The following is a 17033-nucleotide window of genomic DNA, read 5'->3' on the forward strand; positions in this document are numbered from 1 at the left end:
TCACAGAATCACAGAATGGCTGAGGTTGGAAGGGACCTCTGGAGATCATCTAGTCCAACCTCCCTGCTCAGCAGGGTCACCTAGAGCAGGTTAGACAGGGTTGCATCCAGGCRGGCCTTGAATATCTCCAGAGAAGGAGACTCCACAACCTCTCTGGGCAACCTGKTCCAATGCTCTCACAGTAAAGAAGCTTTTCATTATATTCAGGTGGAACTTTCTGTGTTTCAATTTCAGGAATCAGGAATCCTATATGAAGTACACACTTTTATTTTTAAGATGCTATTAGATATTTCAGAAAGTGTACCAAATATTATTCCATATTAAAATGTATAAAAGTCAACATATGCCACCTCTGCAGATGCAGGGGATGGTGCAGCTGGTGCTTGGAGGAGCAGCAGTGGGTGAAGCCCCTGGTTATCCTTTCCACAGACAGACAAACATCAGCCTGCTGCCAAACCTCTCCAGGAAAGTCTCAGTGCTCACAAGCACTCAGGTCCCAAAAAGCAACTAGGAGCCAAGAATAGACTAAAGAGGTTCAAACCAGGAACAAAAGCTCTAAGAAAATACCTTGGTGCTCACTCCAGCTGGACCCACACCACCGAAGCGGCACGACGGCCGCAGTCACAGGCCACGCAGGGGAAACGGGCACCACGAGGCAAAACTGCAGCCTTGCCCGCGCCACTGAAGCAAAGCGCGGCCGGGGAGCGCGGCCGCAGAGCCGCACGGGTGCCGGCGTTTCGGCTCCCGAGGCTTGAGGGGAGCCCAGCCCACCCGTGGCTTGCTGGCCCTTGAGGGTTGGTAGCAAAGGCTGGCAATTTCTTTTTTTTTTTTAATCTGAAGACACTGTAACATAAACTTGAGGACGCGGTGGGAAGGGCACTGCCTTCTTGTTGGATTAGGATCCACTAAGGTTTTGTCCGGCGCAGCTGAATAAGGAGGACAGGTCAAAGCAGCCTCGGCCGAAAAGCCGGYGAGCGAACGTCACGGTTCGTGAGATTTTGCTGCCATCTCCCGATGAGGAGACACTACGCGGCAGAAGCGAGCTGCGGGGCTCCCGGCAGCGCTGCGGGGAAAGGCCGGCRCCTTCTCCTAGCGCCAGGAGCTGCGCGTCACAGCAATAACCGCACGTCCGCCCCATTTTTCCCGCTCTTGCTTTCTCCTTTCCCACGTAGAAAACAAGGCTTGTGTGTATTACAGCATGTCTGTTGGGATACAGCAGTTAAATGCAGTTATACTGCAAATAAAAATAAATTAAAAGTTAATAATAAAAAACCCTCAATACTTGAGTTCCTACAGACCACTGGTCACCTTAAAGTGATCATCTTAATTCTCAGTGATATCTGCTAGATTTTATTCAATCTTTTTAACTGTTATTTTTGTCTTTTAAGTGTTTGTTCTCCTCTGAAAATGGGTTAAATATTTCAGTGTCTCATTTAATGGAACATGTTCACATTTCCAGTTCGTGAAAAAGGGAACTTTATATAATATGCAGAAAGATCAGCCTACCATTAAAATATACGTCTTCCCAGGATAATGATGAGCAGCCCACTTCTGTTTTGCATTACACAGGCACAAGCCCTGATCACTTCGGGAATGTTCTACGGGCAACTTCGTATTCAAACTTATCTAACAGCAGCAAAACTGGAGCAAGGAAAGTTCACTTGTAGTGTCCTGATCCACAAAGTTTTTTCAGCATCTCAGAAAGAATTTATGTTTTTCTGTGCCACAATATAAATCAGATCTTTCCATTTCTATTTTAGTTCCATTTGTTTTACCCTCATTCCCCATTCTTCATTGCAGAAGGAGCCAATGAAATATTCTTTTTAAAGCCACTCTCTTCTCCTCAGTCAAATGTCACACCGATAGCATTTCAGCATATGTAATAGGGCCATTGAGGCTTTTTTTTTTCCTTCACTGCACTTAGGATAAACTTTAAATTCCCATGTGGATACTTAGAAATTATTAATATTGTGTCTGAATGTACAATTTCCAAGAAAAGCACTTGTAATCTATTTTAACTCATTCCTCACTGCCTCCCACACTACACCTGGGCTTTGGTACCGCTGATACATACCGTCACTGCCAATGCTGCTCTAAAATGCAGGAAGCCCAGCAAAGTGCAGCGTGGCACCGCCGAGGCCCCTAGCTCGATCAGCACGGACTGCACGGACACGGGATTTTCCACGGGGAAGCAGCAGCCCCAGGGCACAAGACAGGGACGTGTCCTACAACAATCAAGACATTCCCCTGGCATCCAGGGAAATCTCTGTGCCTAAGTCACACCACAGAGCTGGGGGTTGGTTTCTCTGACGGTGCCTTCTGCCGTCAGTCCATCGATCCAGCCCGCTGGAGCAAATGATTTTAAGCTCTTCCGGCAAGTTGATTTTTCCCTTTCTGTCTCACAGCAGTGTGGAACGAGAACTTTTCTTTCTTTCTTTCTTTCTTTTTTTTTTTCATAACAAGTATTTTGATAGGATAGAAACAGCCTTTTTTTCCATGTGCTTCTAAAGGTTTTTCTGGATGCTTCAACAGGAAAGCCCCAGAGAGAAGAAAAGTTCCTGCTTCCCTATGTTCCCACTGCCCTGTCCTCTTCCTCAGCTAGATGTGGAGTCTGAACCTCCCCGTAATTCACGGCTAATCCGACCTGCCCTCCTCAACAGACCAACACCACCGAGACAGCTTCTCAGCCCTCTGATGAATTTTCCAGATCTTGTCAAATGGAGCAAATCCTTCGTTCGCATCCCATCCAGCCCCTCCGAGAGGAGGCAGAGAAGCTGAGCCTCTTGGAAACTTTCCTGCAGACAAACCCACAGCGATGTCCAAGGGACCTCTCATGGGCAAGGGCAGCCTGCTGCCCTCGGTGCGCCACGCTGCCATTTCAAAGCACATTGACACATTTGCTTGAATACCCCGTTCATGCATCCACACCTTCAGACTGACACCATCTCTCTGGTTAGTCCTTCTTACTTTGCAGTCTGGTAAATACAGTTGTTGTCTGAAGACAAAGAAGGTTGTGTGCTAAACTGCTGCCCACACCTACTGACAAGACAGTAAGACATTAAGAGTCTTGAACTGTATGAACAGAGTTAGGGGAAACTCTCTGAGAGAAGAGTTAAGAAGGGAAGAGAAGTTAAGAATCTCCATTACAAATCTGGGAATCATTATTGGACCTCTCAAGGTACCTTCCAGTCTTATTTTCTATAACTGCCTGAAAGAGAGCATTGCAACCTGCGTGTATGTAAGCTAGAATCAATACAAAATATACTCTGGAAGTTGGCCTGATGTGCAATGAGTACACTTGGTATCCAATTTCTCATGATTTTCTCACCAGATACTAGCTACAATACACTGTTAGGCATTTGTCCTAAGCTCAGATAACCTCTCGTAGAATAAATAACTATGTACTTTTCAGTAATGAGCTCCACAAAATTTAACTAAGTTTAAATTATAGAAATGATAGGAAATCCTTAATATCCTGTGATTATAACTGAGGTTTGTTTACTTTGCCAAATCTAATGCCATCTGATTAAATTTTGTAATGTTTACATATTGTACTACAAGCTTGTTCAAACATCAGAAAATGAGATTGACTCTTCAACAGAAAATGATAAACAAATGAATGCAAATCCATCAACTTAAAATGTAGCAGACCGCATTGTTTATTATGGATGTGGATCTCAAGCGCTATCTGTGTTCAGAGAACTGCACTGCTGCACAGCACACACATCGTTAATTGGCCTGCTTCTCATCTAAAGTGGTTTCATTTAATATATTTATTCTCATGCATAATTTATTGATATTTCTTGCATAATTACTACATTTTTTAAGAGTTTAGTGGATTTAGTTCATCTGTGCAGAATGGTTTGAGAAGCTAGGCATAAAAAGTCACGACCACATAAAAGTCATCACGAGGGTTCAAACCCCAGCCCTGCTTCAAGCGAGCAGAAGGTCGTAGCTGTCAGTATACTAAAACCACACCATCATGTGAGCTGCAAGACTTACTCCTCACTTCAGCTTGATAGGTGAAGCTTTCTATATTTTGATTAAGTACACATTTAAACAACCATAATAATAAAATAACCTATTAACCAGCAACATAATTTGAACAGGCAAGATCACAGGAGTTCAAGATCTAGCCGAAACCCACTTCATTAGGATGTGCACCTGTTCATAAACGCGTCCAGCCACCGTGAATATCACTGGCAATTGCAGCTAGTGCCTTCGAGCACTTAAAGTACGAGTCCTGGCAGCACTAGAGTTTTTCATGTGTAGAATGAGGCCCCAAACTAACTAAACCTGGCAGAAAATAAATAGTCTATACTATATGCTCTGCACTCCACAGTCCTCGCTCTTCAGAGAGACAATATCTGAAGGGTTTTTTTTTTTCCCCTAGACAAATGTATGCTCTCACAGTCGATCTCTTCCAAGTAGATTGCAATTCCACTTTCTGTGAATGGTGTTAATTCTTAACCAATCTGATGAGAAAGTCTGGCACATCTAGAAAGTGGATCAATATTCAGAATTTTTAAAAAAAATCTTTGACTCATCTTTCTCACCCTTCTCTCTTCTCCCTCTTTCAAGAATACAAATAATAGGGAATATCAAGGTGTTCCCCTCAAGGAAGGTTTGCATCATCCTTGATCAAATGACTATTGCAGTTCTAACTTCCCCATAATAAGGTATTTCAGTTTCTGCCTGTGCTGTCTCAAAGTAGGGAGAAACTTTTGTCTTGCCTGCAGAGTTTCAAGAAACTGTTAGGCAAATGAAAAATTCATTGAAATTTGAAGATGAATCACTTGGAGAACCACAACATACAGCACTGCACATACTGTGCTTGAACTGCCGGGTGAAAATACTGAACTGTATACTTTAAAATCTAAATCAAGATTCACTGAAAAACAGAAAGAGAGAAAGACTGATCAAATCTTTTACAAGAAATGCTTACAAATAAATGATAAGCAGAACTATTTGCTTCATTTTTTACAGTAAGACATGGCAGATAAACAAATCTATTGATTGTCAGGTCCCATGAAGAAACATATGGCTCCAACCTAATAATGCAAATGTGTCCACATTTTGAAGCAATTCAAAAGCTGGCATTATTAAGCAGCACGTAATTGATATATAACACATCTCATATTTTCACCTAGGGCTTTCCTTCTAAATCTGTTTCTTCCTATTTGCCATACTGCTTGTCAGATGAATGCTAACAAAGAAAAAGTTCTCCTAGCATTAGCAAACTCAGAAGAATTGTGTCTCACAGCTGCCATTTAACATATTTCTAACATGTTATATGCAATTATAACCATATCTTACCGTCGAAGGATTTAAAACACAAGCTGCCTGTACTACRTGTGAGAGTTTATAGTATCTTTAGTAGAGCCAACATCTGTCACTGATATCCACAAATGGAAGCTCCTCTGGAGTTTTTTCCATCCATCATTGGACACAGAAGCTGAAACAAGAAGGAATAGATAGCTTTGTCCCAACAGCCTGGAGAGCTGGGCAGAGAGGAACCTCATGAAGTTCAACAAAGGCAAGTGCAGAGTCCTGCATCTGGGGAGGAATAACCCCAGGCACCAGGACAGGCTGACCTGTTGGAGAGCAGCTCTGCAGAGAAGGGCTTGGGAGTCCTGGTGGACAACAAGTTAACGATGAGCCAGCAATGTGCCCTTGTGGCCTAGAAGGCCAATGGTCTCCTGGGGTGCATTAGGAAGAGTGTTGCCAGCAGGTCAAGGGTGGTAATCCTGCCCCTCTCCTCAGCCCTGGGGAGGCCACATCTGGAGTGCTGTGTCCAGTTCTGGGCTCCGCAATAAAGGAGGGAATCCCAGAAACTCTTCTGGGATTCTGTGAAACCCACCTCTTTTCTTATGGCGGCTCTACAATTACAGAAACCAATTTTTGTAGAAAATTGATCTCCACCAAAAGAAGTCCCCACTTAGAATTCCAGCAGTCTTAAATAACAGTGTGTAACATACTAACTTTGCATTTCTCTGGAGATGCTGATCAGCACCAGCTGTGACTAACATCAGAATATTGCTCATAAATTCATGGTAGTCTAGCATGCCTTAATCATCTTGATCCTTGAAAAACATTCTGAAAGGTTTCATTTTGTGTGTTTCTTTAATTCAGAAGTACAGTCCTTTCCTAAAATTAGCCAGACACTACAACAACGCTTATACCAGAAGACGTGAGCACAAAGACAAAACAAACAGCAGCCAGAGGCTAAATCAGAGCTGGTCAGGATCAGTCAATGCTGCAGAGAAAGCTCTAGCTGTGACGTAGCATTTTGCATCCACATTGCGTCCAGGTATGGAAACTCCAAATTCAAGGCAGAAATTAGAGTGATTGTGGCATAAAGAACAGTGAGTCATTTAAATTCTTCAACTTTCACTGTTAGAAAATAGAGTTTAGTAGGAATATCTAATTTAGAAAATATTTTTCCCAGTCATGCATATTGTACTGACAACCTAAATCATTTTTTCCATTATATTAACGTAAATCCAGAGTGTATCATTAACATTTCTATCCACAGAAATGTTCTATTAGGTCACTTCTTACAGTGCAGCATGAAATGCACCCACGTTGGCCTGGTCAAACACGTATCAGGCGTATTTGTGACCCAAGAAGGTAACAAGGGTCGCCTGTATCATGCCCCTCATGACTCACTGCTCTTTACACCACAATCACCAATTTCTGCCTTGAATTTGGAGTGTCCATGGCTGCACACAATTACGTCCCCTTCCTCTCAGGCAACGCAAACATACATTACATGTTTAGTGCATTTGATGTTCACTATACTCAAGAACTGAGCAGACAGAAATACCTCAGACTCACAGTTTTAAACATTTTTATAGATTTAAAGGAAATGTACTGGTCTTATAACAGCACAGCTAATTATTAGTACTTTTAACACTACAACTGAATTTTCATTAACATTCCTCAACTATATGCTAAGACAAGTGTTATAAGACAATTATTATTAAATGTGTTGTCCAGAATGAAGATGATAATGGATAGATGCTCTGAAGTGTGTAAAAACAGAAAGTCTCTTAGTCCTTGCCAGTTAGTCCTTAGCTGTTCAGAGCATATAAACTTTTACAGATTTTCACAGATAATGAAGTTGCAGGCACAAGACAAATTTGCATGCTAGTTGTGTTTGATGCATTACTTCTGGAGGTACAGTGTCACAATGTAATTTAACTGTTAAAGTTTTGTTTTCAAGATAAATTACCTTGTCCTGACATTTAAATGAAGATAAAAAGAAGAGGATGAAAATTAAGACTTTTCTATGAATATGCTATTGTAGTAGATTAATGGACATATTGCAAAACAACGAAGATCAATAATTCCATTAAAATATAAAAGTCAGAGTTTATTTTCTCCTTTAATTTGCATCTACCAAGCTAACAGATTACCAATGAAAATATACATAATTAGTAAAAAAACTGAAGAGACACTCAAACTGCAAACATTGGCATTGGGGGGGTTTCTCTCAAAATTCACCAGACACTCACAAAGCAGGTCCGAAAACGAAGCCAAGCTCACAGTGCAGCTGCTTTCAGCACTGCTGTCCTTTTCTTTTTTAATTTATTTCCTTAGCAAGTCTGCAAAAAGCATTTTGGCCCGTATCTAACATCTATATGATCGCAGGTTACGCAACAAGCACTGGGGGAAAGCGCTTGATACCGTGCCACAGCAGATCTCGCCAGGCCACAAATTACTCTCAAACAATATTTGCTCACAAAAAGGGCTCCTGCTTTCTCCTGCACGGAGGAGCGACACATCCCCAAAGCACTGGGGAAAGTTCACCGGAGGAAAACAGGCATGGGCGAAAAAATCCAACAAGAAGAAAGGACTGAGTGCACAGACACTTCAACACGCAGAGGTGGAACCGTGTGATAAGGGCAGRTTTCATGGATCCACATGGATCCAACCAGATTGGTTTCACTCATCCCCCAAGCTGGAAGGACGTATGCCGACGGCTACAGTTACAGCTAGGGCATGCCTACATCTCCTCATCTCCCTGTCCCGGACACCACTCCCCCCCTCACCAAAACCCTTTGCCTGCTTTCTCTAGTCAAATTTCTCCATCAAATATGGAGAAATTCTCATTCTTTCTCATATATCATTTCACTACCACCACAAATACTGAATTAGCTACTTGGAAAAGATGGAGCACTTCTTTCCTCTTTTAATTTAATTAAATCACATTCCATCTTTAAAGCTGTGGTCTGCACCCATCCAAGCTGCCCCGCTGAAGCGGACCAAGCCATTATCTGACACGCTCTCAGCCTCGTCCTTGGCGCCCACAGGGACACGCCAGCGAGCCGGTCGCCTGCCCTTCCCAGCGCAAAGGCAAGAGCAGAGGCAGCTTCCCAGCACGGGAGACACTCACAGCAGGAAGGTGCTTGAAATGGGATTTTTTTTTAAAAAAAAAGAGTAATAATTATAAATTTAAATCAAATTAAATTTTAATTTTTAATTTTTTAATTTTAAAAATTTAGAAAGCACCAGATAAATTTTACAAAATGTTCCCACCAGTATAATCTCAACTGTGCAACGACCTGGCACTCGCTATCTTCTGTTCAGGAGAAGGAATCCAGAGCACAACTTGGTCTTCCAGGCAGGATTTTACGTGGCACATCACTGTTGTAAAAGCACTGTGCATCCTTTATCTCTCTTTTCCCTACATGTCCTGTTAAAGAAAAGTCTATAAATGCATTTTGCTTTAAGTATAAATGCAGCCCATCACTTTCAATTCAATTATACAGGTGTTTAGTCCAAATCATATTTCAGTTCTTCCAATGGATTCAGAATCAATCAACAAAATCTCCAGGACAGGGATGGTCTCTCAGCGAATGCATCATTAACAAGATATCCATCTCACAGATGAGGTTTGGAGGTGCTCAGACATACACAAATAATCAATGAAGCTAAATCGGTGCTGACAACCACCCTCCCTACCAGCACAGACCTGTGACAGAAATACTAAGTTACCAATAATTACCTTCGTGCGGCTCTGACCAACAATTTCTCTTGATTTTATCTGCACATTGTTTTTTCTCTCCATTTTTGTTTTTGAAATCAAAAAGAATGTTAAAGTTGCATCAGATTACAAATTTCTTTGGAAGTAGTTCCCATAACACACCAGGCTTTCAGGATGACTTTGGCTTTCAGGTTGGACTTTGTGTAAGAAGTTCCCAGCCCTGTCTGGCTGTGCTGTCACTAAAAGATGAAAGGGAAAGTTCAGCTGCTGATGATACAAATTAAAATAGTTTCCTTCGTTTGAAAGGATGTAGAATTTTATACTAGATTGAGTTTGACACCATATCACTAAAGTGAATATAATTCACTGTGATCTCCCTGCCATTTAGAACCAATGGCCCATTCATGTGTAAATGCACAGAGTTAAAGGAAAAAAAAAGGGGGGCACCACAAAGTAAAGACAGACTGTAATGCCACCAGTATCCAAGCAATCAGCTTCATTGTGTCCCTCTGATAAAGGGAAGAGTAAATATTAAACATAAAGAGGATTAAGATTTTACAGTCATTTAGGAATGCAGGCTTTATTACAAACAACATTCAGTGGCTATATGTATTTGTGAGCACATGTACATCAGTCCATAACATATAGACGTCATGCATAGGTTACAAGGGCTAACTCATCGCTTCATATCAAATCAGACCTAGAAGAAGCTTGGAGCTGCTGATAGAAAGAGAACATTTAGAATCAAGTATGGAAAATCTGAAGGCCAGGCATCAAATCAAATAAGATTCGCGGGAGAATGCACAAATGAGCACTTTGGAGAAAGACCCGTTCCAACAGGTTAAAACAAAAGCCCCCAGACAAGGACACTATTGATGTAGTAGATCCTGACTTGTTTGTACACTATGGTCCCACGATTTTCCTTGGAGTTGCAGCTCTGTACCAGTGCCTCCAGTTACGAGGAACCCCAAAGTGCTTCCTGAAAAGCAAAATACCCCATAACGGTGCCTTGCTTAAAAAAAAATAATAATAATAAACAAATAAGCAAGCCTGGGAATTGCTGTACAAAACTGAGGTGTAATGAGCTGTAAACAAATAATCTTTCCACTTGCTTCAATGGTCTTCAGATGAGGTCCTAAGAGCTTTAGTCTGCAAATCCTTCCCAAACTGGGTAGTCTCATTAAAGCACTAGGCACAGGCTAGTGCTTCTTTTCTTAGCACTTTCTACTAGATAAAAAAACTCTCTGAGCTAATATAGGGCTGTTTATAATCATTATTTTCTCTGTCAGCATAGACATAATTTCAGGGAAAGTGCAGTATTTTCCATAAAATGTGTAAAATAGGCAAAGACACCACTGCAGGTACATGTCAGTGTAAAGCTCTGCCTTCGTATGACTGTAGTCCACTTTTTTACAGGTGTAGATGATTACAAGAATCATTAACAGCAAAAAATCACACATACTAATTAATGTGGAACCGAATCTCCCCCCCCCTTTTTTTTTTTTTTACTTTTTTATGCCTGTTGAACTCTACTGAAATCAATAAAGTAGAGAAAAGATTAGTATAAAGACTAGTAAAAGTGATATAAGTGTAGGAAGTCATGCTCAGCAAATGTAATGAATAATAAACTCTAAGAAATAGAAAAAGAAAATCAAACTTCCAACTACATTCATGTATTCATAGTAATTGTGCACCATTACTATCACTCAGGCAATTTTCCTCAACATTAGTGTTCAAGAGATGCTTTGTAAAATTCTGGGGCTCAGCAGAAAGTAATGAAAGTGCAATAGGAACAAGTGTATAATCCCTCAACAGTACAAGCTGAGACTTCGGGAGTTTATGCTCTTCCTTTACTCTCAGCACAAAACCATTCCAGCTTTCCAAAGTATTTTTCCAAACTTTTATTCTTTTTGCTCAGTTTTAGTATCTAGGTCTCCTTGCTTCAGAAGATTCCCTCAGCATTCAAATGGACAACAGCTCCATCCTTACAGATTTCAAATCTGAACTGGGAAGCTGTAACCCGATTTAAAAGATAAGGAAAGCCTGGTTGACCAGCTAGTAAACACAAGTCAGTCAGCCGAGCAGCGGGTCACATTTACTCAGTTCAGTACCAGCTTAAGGCCATTTTTGATAGAATGAGTCTGCTAATAACTCACTTATCCATGAAGCAACGGTGCCAAAATGATAAAAAGATAATTTGCATAGCTATACCCTAATACTAAGACTTTATTCGAACAAAGTTTCTTCGATTCACTTTCTCTTTCTCCTCCTTCCAGCACAGTCCCTTACTGTGTTTCTCAAACCGGTGTTTCCAAAACTATGTTTAAAAAAAGGTTTTCGCTGCCCCAAGAGTGACACTGCACTGCGGCATGTCAAGCTGAGCTAACTCTGTCATGTTGCATTACGTGATATAACATAACAGCGTTTGATAGACAAATCTGATATGACACCACAACTTAAAAAGATTCACTTTTCTTCAAACGAGCTGGCATCACACTCTCTGCAAGAGATACACATAAAAAACTTGTTATCCAGCTTTTTTCAGCTGCAGATTTAGCCCTTGACCTTTGAGAGATGGCTTGAGATGGTGAAGGCCAGACATACCTGTAGCGATTGCCTCGTACGTTCTAACGATACCTTCACCGAAGACAGAATCGAGCTATCGCCACGCTGGAAACCAACCTGCTTTTTACAGAAAGGCAGAGATTGCTTCAGAAGCACTTGTACTTTACAGCCTTAAAGATTTTTAGAACTGGACAAAATGGCTTGTGTCTCCACGCTTTCATAACCCTGAAGAAAACTCAAAATGAAAAATTTTAATGAAAAATATTGAAGAAAAGTTCTGACATTTCCATGGGCAAGTGTGGATCCTTCACAGCAAAAAATAGTTGCCCAATTTATGAAAGCAGTATTAACTTTTTTTCCAAGACAGTCAAGCATTTACTATGGAGATATTCATAGTGGTTTAATTTCGTATTTCCATCAACAGTTAGCCCCAGTAATTAGGCTAACAGGTATATTCCTGAAGGATAATTTCCATGACAACCGTATCAATACATCAAGGCAAATTCTCCTTAGGGTAGCTACCTTTATTTAAATGGAAATACACACACAATGAGCTGATCCAGTTTATCCAAAACCCCAGATATAGGATGATATGAAGGAAGGTCTTTTATCCAATATATTTGTTCATAGTTAATAATTCTATAAACTACACCTTTGCTAAGGAGCAGTCTGAAATTTATACCTAAAGAAGTTATAATAAGCTGCAAATGGATTCTATTTAATTGGTCTAAGGGGATTTCTTATTTATTCTCTCAATTTCTATGTTTAATATGAATTATCTAACTTTAATCTCTACAAATCACACATGAGATTTTAAAAGATATTTTTTCTTCCCTCTTCCTCTCCAGTAATCAATGCTATTATTTTAACTTAGCAGGTAATTTTATCAATGAGCCATGAACCATGATACAGTGAGTCAATGAACCGTGATAGATCCCTGCTTGGTCCACAAGGTAAATAACATGAATTTATCTCAAAGTAACTTATGCAGTATTGTTGAGTATTTAAGATAATCTACCACCACGTAGTACACAACGCATTCTGTTAATTCTGCAACAGGCTCTTATGATGAGCCTTACTCCACAGGCAAYACACTGCCTATTTAAGCTTGCACCAAAGGAGAATATAACGTYGGTAACAAGCTGGATGTTCATGAAACAGAGTAACGTTGATAGCTCTCCCATCCACTCCTAACCAAGGGAGACTGCGCTCATCACAGTGAGTCAAGAGCATCGCMAAATCTAGTGTCGTCTTATGAATCTGTAGACGTAGTCTAAAAGGCAAGTTTTAGGGTTTGTTTAGACTATTTTATTAAATTTGCAGGTGAGTTTCTTTGGATTTGGGCTCTGTTCTTTTGAAACATAGGATTGGCTTTATTCTACACATTWATATATAAAAGCAATGGCCAAAATTAGTTGTATTATGTTTTGAAAAAAAAAATCATGATATCAGAGAAGGTTTTTTTCAAAAACAACTGCAGACCTCATMTCACTATACTTCAGTTGTAACAATTTATGACAATAATAAAAATGTTTAAGTCAGTCTTATTTGTAGGCTCCAGCATAGGCTAGATAGTATGCAATTTAAATTTAGTGTAGTGACACATTAATAGCTATTCTGTAACGATCCTATCTATTAATCATGAACCCAAATAGTGTCCCTGCTGTMTATATTTATTTCTCTCAGGACAGATGAAGTACAAGAAATCAGTCTCAGCACCAGAGAGCCAGGAATGTGCATGATCTCGTTCAGTTTGGGTTCATCTGCATTTCTGCTATGCGCTATGGGGAATAACACCRTCAGCAGATTATTGGTACAAATTGTTCAGAAAGGGCTGCTGAAAGCAGAAATGTGCTTGGCAGCTTCGTATCCGGCTCCGCTCTGCTAGCGCTGCCGGCAGCCAGTGGAGGGAAATGGTGTTTCCCCCCAGATCTCAAGTTTTGTTTGGATGTCTTCAACTAACAACGCTCAGCGAGTTTATTAGGGACCAAAGTGGTTGGAGAACAGGCTGAATCGGACTCAGTGCTCACCAGGTAGAGCACTATTCACCGTGCTTTGCCCACCTGCAAATTAACGTTGAACAGCTAGCTCAGTAAAACGCATGCATTCACCAGGAAAAAGACAGCAGAGATGTGCCAAGCTGGGTAACCGTGCAGGTAGGCCAGGACCACGCCACAAAACTTTTCTCAGATGAAAATACTGACACTTCAAGCTGGTTTTTACAAAGACAACATGGGCAACTGATTCCCTTTAACATGGAAAAAATCTGAGGCTGGGCAGGATCAGAGCACGAGCGCTGGGGGACAGAAGCTGGCATGATCTGAGGGAAAKGTCGACACACGTAACCCGCCACTGGGCGCATTAGCTGCATTGCTCCATGGGCCAAATATCACGTAGTGATTCATGCTCTGAGTCATCACCTTACCAGCTAGTGCCCTCTAAGMACCACCTTACGTAACACTGAAATTTTACCTAATTAAACAACCCAAGTTGTTTAATACAATCATTATAAGTGATTGTATTTTTTTTCAATTTATCACAGCCCTCCCTGGTCACCTGGTGCTGTACAAAGTTACTATAATCAGAGTTATTGCATCCCAGCAGAACAGATATTTCAGGATCATTAAGAGGAGTATTTCCGCATAACCAGGAGTATCTTTCAGATGCTTAATTAACTAACAGAAGTTACTATTCAGATTGTCTAGTGGGTTTTGGAGGAGCAGAGACAGAAATCCGCTTCCTAGAGCAGGGCTGCCACGTTCACGGGATTGCCCACCCAGAAGCCAGGTCCCTTTCTCCTCTGAGCCAAGAAAAGGAGAATAAGGAGATTTCTTATTCCAGCCCTTATTTCTGCTGCTAAATGCAGTGGAGGCGCTTCCCTTCTCCAGGGGRTTTCACTCCCTCCTGGCAGCCCGCTGGCAGGGGAGCAGCTCAGCAGCGCTGCGGAGCAGGTGTGGGGGCTTCTCGTCRCGACTCCAAGTATATCGACACCGGCAATTTTCCATCTTTAACTGCCCAGAACTGTTGATATTAGTATAACGACCTTGTTTATATATTTATGAATAAATCATTAGATGCTAATTATATTCCCTTTCTTTTTCTTCCATTAGAGCTGTTCCACTTGTTGGTCTCTATTGASAGGACTATTTTCAATCCCCCAGCACATTCAAAATAACTATTCCATAAAGGATGTCATCTAAATCATTTATAACTAATGAATGCTCTTAGCTATGCTAGCAGCATAGCATCCTTCTATTCAAATGATAAAAGGACTCATTAATCTAGAATATACAGCACAATAATATTAACAGCAGAAAGCAGCATGGCGTGGGTCAGAAAAGATGCCAGTTACAGCATTAACCAGGAAGATCATATCTCATAATATTATTTGTAGATAACTAGAGCTGTTGGACCTTCTAGCTTTTAACTGTTTTCTAGGTATATATTTCTAAAACATCCAAAATGCTTACCTTGGCCTCGCGGCTTCAGAAAAACTGTCACGACAGCAAACTTTGTTAAAAGAGGACGATGCYTCAGCAGGTTCCCTTGTGCCTCTCCGCAGAGCAGGATGCCCCTAGGAACGCAAAATTGTCGAGAAAAGAAAAAGGCATTTTTCTTGCCTCCAGAGACTCTGCACTGACCAAGGCTATCGCTCAACTAAAGAAGTCCCAAAACCTTGTTGGCAGTAATGAAACAAATTTTTGCCTTAACAGAGCCAAAGAGATGATGTAACTCACTTTGGCTCCTGGTTTCTCTAAAATATTGAAAATACTGACAACATTTTAAGTTAGTTTTTATAAGGACAGTAGGTGCAATTGAACTTTAATATGGAAGAAAACTAGAGAGAAAAATCATGTCATATGTGAACTGAGATGGAAACTATATAATGACTTCATGGTTGMACTGAGTACATGTAGCTCCTCAATAAACTTCAAAAACTGCATGGTTACAATCTTAATTTCTTAGAGGAGCTCTTGGGAGTGCCAGTGTACTTCATGGTCTGCTGGTGCTTTTCACTGGACCCCCAATTTCCAAACGATTATAACTCAGCCATTTGAAACCACATCAAATACAAGACTTCGTGCTTGCACCGTCAGCCAAAAAATAATCCWCATTCCTCCAGGTTAGCTCACTGCAAATCGGCTAGGTATGTTTTCACCGCAAATCTCCATGTACACGTAAAAAAAGGGATTGCTTATCTAAAGAAGTTTTCCACTTTTGCATGCTGTTTGTATAAATGTATAAAAATACAAAATCACGACACGTGTGCGTGACACCTACTGAACCCAGGCCCAAGTGAATGTGAGATATTGTAATGATCTCTTTTAGGCAGGACTCCAGCCATAGTGGGCAGCAGTTTTTCTAAGAAAAGAAGAAGAAARCAATTTAACATAAGAGCTTCGGGTGTTGTTCAGCAGAAGCCCTGTATTTTGCTCTGAGAGGGCCACAGCTCAGCAGCCCGGCCCAAGGGCCAAGGTGAACGGGCAGGTCTGCCCGGCAGCTCAGCGTTTTGGAAGATCCCGCTGCAGGATGGTTATTTTTACCTTTGGTATGGTTTGCTTCACAAGGAGGTTCCCGCAGCGCGAAGACGGGAAGCCGGTGTCACTCGGGGCGCACACCTCCCTGCCTACCCCCAGCCATCTGCACCCGTGGCCCCCTCGGGGGAGCTGGTCACAGACCCTCCCCAACCTTTGGCCTATCTTTCCTGCCACTGAAGTCAACGACTGGCTTTGCCCTAGGGTTCAGTGTGGCCAGGATTTAGCTCTTTCTCATTCCACACCTCAGGAASCGAGAATAACCCCAAGTCCTTCAGGAAATCCCACCTTCCTTGTCCTCCAGGTAGCTAAATCRTATATTCTTGGTTTCGTCTTTTGTAATTTATACACCAAATAAAAATAAAAAGGGATGCKAACAATCTTGGGAACGCCATCCTCTGCTTGTCTTACACCGATCACAGAGTACACATAACACACCGAAAAGCGCAGCCACRCGCTGAGCACGCACATCTTCACAGCACAAACTGTTCATTAACATTTTAGTCAACCACAACCCTAACTGGCACAAGCTTCTATTTTACCACAGTTCAGAGTTTTCCCATATTGCCTAATTTTGTCTAAACTCCAAATTCTTCACAAATTTAAAGTCAGAGTGCTGAAGGAAAGGTATATTTGTTAGCAGTCTGAGAATATTTGCATTGATTACTAGGTAAAGGCAACATCTAATGGGTCTCTCATCAAGCAGCAGAAATGCCTCCAGGTACCAAACCTGTACTCAGGTCTCCCCAGGCACACACTTTTGCTGTAAATAAAGTTAATAGGACTGTAAAAGGACAGCAGAATCCATTAACATACATCCAACAGCACCATTACGGTAATCACCGAAAGGAAGATATAGATAAAGTCTGCCAGGCAAATAAAATCCAAGAGAAATGAACTAAATCCAAAACTCTTGAGCTAAAACTTAATTTTAGTTCTTATAT

The 17033-nt window shown here is 41.2% G+C and overlaps 1 long non-coding RNA gene across 1 annotated transcript; it reads right to left on the minus strand.

Moving 5' to 3' along the window:
• Positions 1 to 8525: 8525 nt before the first annotated feature.
• LOC146596342 (uncharacterized) lies at positions 8526 to 15109 on the minus strand. Its single transcript, XR_014895755.1, has 3 exons — positions 15025 to 15109; positions 9011 to 9228; positions 8526 to 8698 (listed from the first exon to the last, which is right to left on the minus strand). It is a non-coding gene; the product is annotated as an uncharacterized LOC146596342 (long non-coding RNA).
• Positions 15110 to 17033: the final 1924 nt, after the last annotated feature.

This window comes from Rhea americana, unplaced genomic scaffold (assembly GCF_003343005.1).
Source record: "Rhea americana isolate MKP2758 unplaced genomic scaffold, rheAme1 scaffold_202, whole genome shotgun sequence".
Lineage (NCBI taxonomy): Eukaryota > Metazoa > Chordata > Aves > Rheiformes > Rheidae > Rhea > Rhea americana.